A 7,925-nucleotide genomic window follows, 5' to 3' on the forward strand; every position below is an offset into this window, starting at 1 on the left:
TTATTGTATGTTCGATATTCTTATTGTAATAGACGTTATTGTTGTTGTATATTCATTATTGTTTATGTAAGCTTGATATTCTTATTGTATGTGCGATTTCCCGCGATATAAATAGCACACGCGATATAAACAGCACAGCGACGCTATACATTAAGAATGACACGTTTTGTAATAGAATCGTCAGATATTGAACAACAATGATGACTTTTACCATAAGAATATCGAACATACAATAAGAATAACGACATATACAATAACAATGGCATTACTTAGAATATGAATGATACGACATTGAATAACAATATCAAAGACACAATATGAGTAACGAAATATAGAATAACAATAATGACTTTTACCATAAGAATATCGAACATACAATAAGAATAACGACATATACAGTAACAATGGTAAGACTTAGAATATGAATGACACGACATTGAATAACAATATCAAAGATACAATAAGAATAACGAAATATAGAATAACAATAATGACTTTTAGAATATGAATGACAAGACATTGAATAACAATAACAAACATACAATAATAATAACATACATATAAAATTTAGCAACGTTTGACATGCCATAGTTTGACGTAGCTTTATAGCAATAAATGCCTGCCAGAGTAACAGTATTTCCATTTACTTACAAACACTATTTGCATCAGTGTACAGCAATCTAACCAAACTTGAACCAGATTTCCTTTCAACCCAGATAAAAACTGATGCTCAACCAAAACACGAATGACAGAGGGGCTCATATTTATCAGCCATTTTAATTATTGCAATGAAATTCCTGCAGTTGCTACGCGACATCTTGATGGGAAACAGAGTCAATATCCAATGATTGAAATGAGCCGAACAGGGTCATATAATTAAGAAGACCAGGCAGCGTTTGCTCATAAAAAATGTCGTTTAAATCTGGAAGGTTTTCGACTTGGTTTGAGGCCACATAGCAAGGAAATATATACATATCCTTCATGAACGAGTAGTAATAAGTCTGACCCAGATTGGGTACCTGGATAGATTTAGATTTTGAAGAGACGTATTAGAAGGTAACCGGGAAGTACTCAAACTTAGAATATTTCACTATTTTGACCATATCTTGACGGTTTTCGACCTTGTTCGAGCCCCTACCACATGAACATACAATACATGTAAATAAAAGTATATGTCCAGCCACAAAATGCCATTACTCACGAGGAGAAGGTGACAATGATCAAAGCACTTACAAAGCCAAGGCCAACCAAGAATGACTACCACCTACTAGAAAGATGGGAACAAGTCATCATCTTTAGGCTTCGCAGAGGACATAACAGGTTAAATGCCCACATGTGCACAAAGCTTAAATTGTCTCCCTCTCCGATGTGCCACTGTGGTCTGGAACAGCAAATTGCTGAGCACATTCTGCAGAGATGCCCACGTTTGGAAAACCAAAGAAAAAAGTGTGGCCAAACAGCACTCCAATGAAAACCAAAGTGCACGGCAAGAAGGAGGACCTGAAGAAGACGGCATCCTTCATTGCTGGATCAGGGGTGACAGTGTAGGCGGTGAACGCCAAGAAGAAGAAGAAGAGAAGGTATATATCCTGGATGCAGTTTGAAATCTGGAGTAGCTCTAGAGGCTATGGGGTAGATCATACATTAAGGTATGGTAGTATATGTATATGTTCAAGTCTCTACATGTTGGGTACAATATATGAATATGTAGATAGAAGATTCCACTTCGAAGAGTCAAATATCGTCCATTACATTTTTGACCTTTGACAGACGGACAGACGGACAGACGTACAAATTTTTCGAATGAAAGTACAAAATACGAAGTCGAAATTTTGTGTTATTAACTCGCAATTTCTTGTTACCTAACTCAAAAGTTCGACTTATTAACTCGAAATTTCGACTTATTTTCTCGAAATTTTGAATTAAGTCACTCGAAATTTCGAGTTAAAAGCGAAATTTCAAGTTAGTTTCTCGAAATGTCGAGTTAATAAACAAAACGCACTTGGCGCTAATGCTCTTCCGTAGTTAGTGGCTTGAATATTTGGGAGAAGGGAGACCAATCAATTTTACTGTATCATAGAAGACCATCACGACACATTTACGCCAACAAAACTGCAACCATCTTTGGAACTACATAAAGTAATTAATATCAAACAGAACCTATGACTGTATGTTGATATACCAGATTCCGCAATAACGACAATGCGGCGAAAGTTCTCATCAGAACTAATTTTCTACCAAACATTTGTCACAGGGAAGTACTCACATTTATCAACCAATTCATTTGTCCCATTGACGACTCTTGAAATTGCTTTGCGGCAAATAGATGACAAAATCTCCGACAGGAAGTAGAATTCAGTTAATAAAATGAAAAATGTTGTTCCAAGATTGCTTCTTGAATCTTAGGTAAAATTGATTTCGAAAGGAAGTAAAGTTATTTTTTATATAAACAAGACTATCTGGTGGAAGAAGAAAAAAACACAAGATTATTGAGGGAACGATATTTGTCTTCATTTTCTTGCAAATACGTTTACTTATATCATCAGTATATAGTTTTGATTGCTGCATAATCTAACCAAACTTGTGATTGTTTCCCATTCAGGATAAAACTATTACCAGAAGTAATGTTCTAAGAACCATTAACCAATCAGAGAGTGCTAATGTGTATCAGCCAATGCATTTGTTTCATTAGCATTCCTGAAATTGCTCCGCGACATCTAGATAGGAAACCAAGGTCAATAGTGAATTCCTAATATATACTGAAAATTGCCATATATATGTATCTTTCACCTAATTGATTTGCTAAAGAAGCAATTAATGTCCATCTTAAGAGAACAGTATTTTCGTTTATTGAGCCGCGCCATGAGAAAACCAACATAGTGGCTTTGCGACCAGCATGAATCCAGACCAGACTGCGCGGATCCATGCTGTTCGCTAACAGTTTCTCTAATTGTAATAGGTTTTGAAAGCGAACAGCATGGATCCTGACCAGACTGCGCGGATGCGCAGGCTGGTCTGTATCCATGCTGGTCGCAAAGGCACAATGTTGGTTTTCTCATGGCGCGGCTCTATTATTTCCGTGAGTAAAAGGAGCAGATATAATCGGACAACTGTGCCCATATTTCAAAACAGTAGTTCTGAAAATGGCCTTGTTAATGTTATGGTAATGTCTGACTGACTTCTGTTGTGTGAATTTGGATAAAGTTCAACATTTCATGGGTCATGGTTAGGCCATGGCATAAACAATATTGGAGTGGATGTATTTTCTAGAAAATAAAAGTGATGATTTTCGTAATTTTGGTACGTTTTTAAATGTGGACAAACCGTTTCATAGATTGTTTGTACTTAATTATCTACAATCACCTCTTAAATGTACTGAACTGTAGTAAAAGTTGCAATTATATGAGATAATGCGCAAATCTAAAAACTTCTCAGACAAGCTACCACTCCATCACTTTCACAACTTCACAGCTATGTCTGTCCCCACAAAACTAAAAAAAAAACACACGGTAATTTAGGCATTACTATCAATAATGTGTCTCAATACAGACTATGAAATGATCATACAGTCCGCATTCTCGGTCTCACCGTCAGAAAAGTTATTGTTAGCTATAATTCATTTTTTTTTTGAAATTGTTGGGTCTCTGTGGGCAAGTGGTTATGGTCGCTGACTTCGAATCACTTGCCCCTCACCGCTGTTTGATTTGAACCCTCTCTTGTGGTGTAGAATTCGCTTTTGTGAGGAAGCCACTTTGAAAGAGATTCTTGTGCATGCTGCAACCTCCTGACAATTGTAATTATTACAAAATTCTTTATGTAGATAACCGGTCTATAGTTTGTGTTAATGACCTGTCTATAGTATGAAAAAAGAAAAGAAAGAAACAAACAAAAAACTATCGTTTTAAAATGTTTTTCATATCATGTAATAAAACCTTTTTGATACTTATGTTTTACCAGATTTAGTATAAACACTGAGAGATCTGACCAGAGTTGCAGAGGGGCTGAGCGAGAAATAGCCCCTAGACTGTGACGGAGAGATAAAAATCCTATTTAGTTATATTAGCCTAGCTGTTTGCGAACAGGCAGTCTGGTCTTTTAACGTGCACGGTTTAGACAGATACACACGAAACCCTCTTTCTAGGGATAAACCACTGACCTCTTTGGGTCTCAGGAAATAGTTTTGACTATTGAAAACTATTGAACGGCTAGTATTTTAATAAGTATATATTGTATAACAGTACATACATTGAACAAATGCTTTTGAAACACTGTGGATATTTTATTTAATTTTCCTCGATTTATGTCCATACCAGCGTTCCATATCCGGAAGTTTGGTATGGCATTTCTCACGTGACTTTTTCTATCCTATCACCTTTCAGGTTACAGGTAACGTTTTGAAAAGAGGGAAACAGACAAAACTAAAACTTACCGCCACGGGCACTTGGTTGCACTGATAGTATTTTTCTTATATTGGCCTGTACCTACTGTTTGTTGGTTTTAATACGTGCACCAGTGCTCCCTGTATTCAAAAACATTATTTACTGTAAGGCCATACCAAATTGATTAGTAGTTCTTCGGAAAATTTTCAAAAAAAATAGGAGCGAGCGAGCGAAATTTTTTTTTTTTTCTCAATTTTGATTTTTTCAGAGGCGGGTTGCTTTTACATGGAGTGAGCGGGTATTTTTTTTTTTTGCAGTTATGATTATACATGAAGTTAACATTTCTTTAAGAATAACACAGAACTTAAACATTTACAGTGTGACTAAGACAGTAGATAGCTTTTCTGTATGTTTTAAAGACTACATGAATGGTTTTGCAAACAAATTCTTGCTAAAACTCACTGAATCACTTTGTTTTTATTTTGTATTTATAATTACTGAGAGACGAGTGTCTTATTTTTAATTTTGATTGTTCTACATTAATCTGAAGGCGTGCCCATTTAACGGCAGAGGATGAGGAATATTTAAGACAAAACAGGCACCCAAGTGGAATAACATATCTTCTGAAACCCAGTTAGATGGCTTCGACACATGAGCAACTTTGTGCCCCTAGTGAAACTCCAAACGGTAGAGGTGAGGGGAAAGTAATAAATCACTTGACCAATGAGACCAAACGGAGTTGGGCACACAAATGCTCCGACATTGCTCGAATCCATTGGAATAATTTCTTAACAGATAAGCTTAGCTTAAGTTTTTGTGGTAGAGGTTCATTTCAGTCAAAAATGATAACAGACGGACAAAAAATGATCCCAATATGGTCACTCTTTAAAAGTATTATTTGTTGTGCTTTGATTGACCAAGAAATTTTGAGTTGGGAAGGTCTGTTTTTCAGATTCTTTCTTTCAATCAGTTCACAGCCAATTAATATACAAACAGGGAAAATTGGGGTTACAATACGACAGAAATTATTTTTTATATCTACACAACTTATTTGAAAAGCTAAACATTTTTTAAAAATGAATATATGCATTTTGATAGAATATTTGACTGCCGTACTAAAGAAGTTACGTTCAAAACGATTTGGGCCCGAGACAATTAATGTGATGGATCAGTCAGGATCTGTGAACAAACTTTTTTTTCAAGAAAGCACTGGCTTTGGCTCTAGATCTAAAATATTTAACTAAACACACTGATAACAAATGGTTTGAAAACTTTATCTGAACAATATTTCTATGTTTAATCCAAATATTTTCAATTTGAATCCCCGTGGCCGTGCACGTCTACAAGTCGGGCTTTGTTCTTTTCACTGTATAATTTGAACAATCGTAGAACGTGCATACTTCATCACCTACCGGCACATCGAAGGTCATGTGTGGCACTAGCACAGACACTCCAGGTTTAAAACAAATGATGAAGCGAAATTTGTTTTTTTTTTTTTTTTCTCAATTTTGATTTTTTCAGAGGCGGGTTTCTTTTACATGGAGCGAGCGGGTATTTTTTTTTTTTTTTTTTTTTTGCAGTTATGATTATACATGAAGTTAACATTTCTTTAAGAATAACACAGAACTTAAACATTTACAGTGTGACTAAGACAGTAGATAGCTTTTCTGTATGTTTTAAAGACTACATGAATGGTTTTGCAAACAAATTCTTGCTAAAACTCACTGAATCACTTTGTTTTTATTTTGTATTTATAATTACTGAGAGACGAGTGTCTTATTTTTAATTTTGATTGTTCTACATTAATCTGAAGGCGTGCCCATTTAACGGCAGAGGATGAGGAATATTTAAGACAAAACAGGCACCCAAGTGGAATAACATATCTTCTGAAACCCAGTTAGATGGCTTCGACACATGAGCAACTTTGTGCCCCTAGTGAAACTCCAAACGGTAGAGGTGAGGGAAAGTAATAAATCACTTGACCAATGAGACCAAACGGAGTTGGGCACACAAATGCTCCGACATTGCTCGAATCCATTGGAATAATTTCTTAACAGATAAGCTTAGCTTAAGTTTTTGTGGTAGAGGTTCATTTCAGTCAAAAATGATAACAGACGGACAAAAAATGATCCCAATATGGTCACTCTTTAAAAGTATTATTTGTTGTGCTTTGATTGACCAAGAAATTTTGAGTTGGGAAGGTCTGTTTTTCAGATTCTTTCTTTCAATCAGTTCACAGCCAATTAATATACAAACAGGGAAAATTGGGGTTACAATACGACAGAAATTATTTTTTATATCTACACAACTTATTTGAAAAGCTAAACATTTTTTAAAAATGAATATATGCATTTTGATAGAATATTTGACTGCCGTACTAAAGAAGTTACGTTCAAAACGATTTGGGCCCGAGACAATTAATGTGATGGATCAGTCAGGATCTGTGAACAAACTTTTTTTTCAAGAAAGCACTGTCTTTGGCTCTAGATCTAAAATATTTAACTAAACACACTGATAACAAATGGTTTGAAAACTTTATCTGAACAATATTTCTATGTTTAATCCAAATATTTTCAATTTGAATCCCCGTGGCCGTGCACGTCTACAAGTCGGGCTTTGTTCTTTTCACTGTATAATTTGAACAATCGTAGAACGTGCATACTTCATCACCTATCGGCACATCGAAGGTCATGTGTGGCACTAGCACAGACACTCCAGGTTTAAAACAAATGATGAACAACACCATAATTCCTGACTTTTTGAGTTTGTGACATCAGCTACATGTATTACGAACGCATGGATTCCGATCAATATCACTTTGACGCATTAAAACAGCGATAAAACCTGTTTACCGTTATCATTCCGGACCGCGTAATCAGAAAAAAAAAATTTCGGCGATTTTTATGTACGTGCGGGCGGGTGAATTTTTTTTTCTTTTTCTCGGGAATGAAATCATTGATGCGGTAGTTCCGACGAACGACAAATCAATTTGGTATGGCCTAAGTGAATCCCTTTTATTAAAAAAGTTAAAATTTTAGGTTTTGGTATATTATTACATATAAGGTATGCCTGACGAGGCAACAGAAGTGTATGACCGGTGTATGACGGGTAATGAAAAGGTTTTGAACCACTAAATTATTTCCGGCTTTTGAGCGTTGATCATGACTGTTGTCTTTTTTAAACTATGTAATAAAAATAAATTGGTTACATAAGGTCCAAAAAAAGCTCACAACATTAAATTATAGAAAAAGAACTTATTCACAATGCACATGTCAGATATTTAATTTATAAAAATTGAAAATGTATTTCTGTATAAAAGGTAGGTATATACTTCATAAGTGGCTGCAGGCAGGCATTAAATCTCTCTCTCCCCCCCCCCCCCCCCCCCCCCCCACTCTCTCTCTCATAATGTCAAGTCATCTCTCGACTGATAGAGACATGGGATACACGTCGACTTGCTCTAGTTATATTGAAAAAGAGTTCTAAAAGACTGATGGGTCCGACATCAGCTAAAATGAAAAGGCTAAAGGAATGTTAGCATGGTAA

Source organism: Mercenaria mercenaria, chromosome 18, assembly GCF_021730395.1.
Source record: "Mercenaria mercenaria strain notata chromosome 18, MADL_Memer_1, whole genome shotgun sequence".
Classification (NCBI taxonomy): domain Eukaryota; kingdom Metazoa; phylum Mollusca; class Bivalvia; order Venerida; family Veneridae; genus Mercenaria; species Mercenaria mercenaria.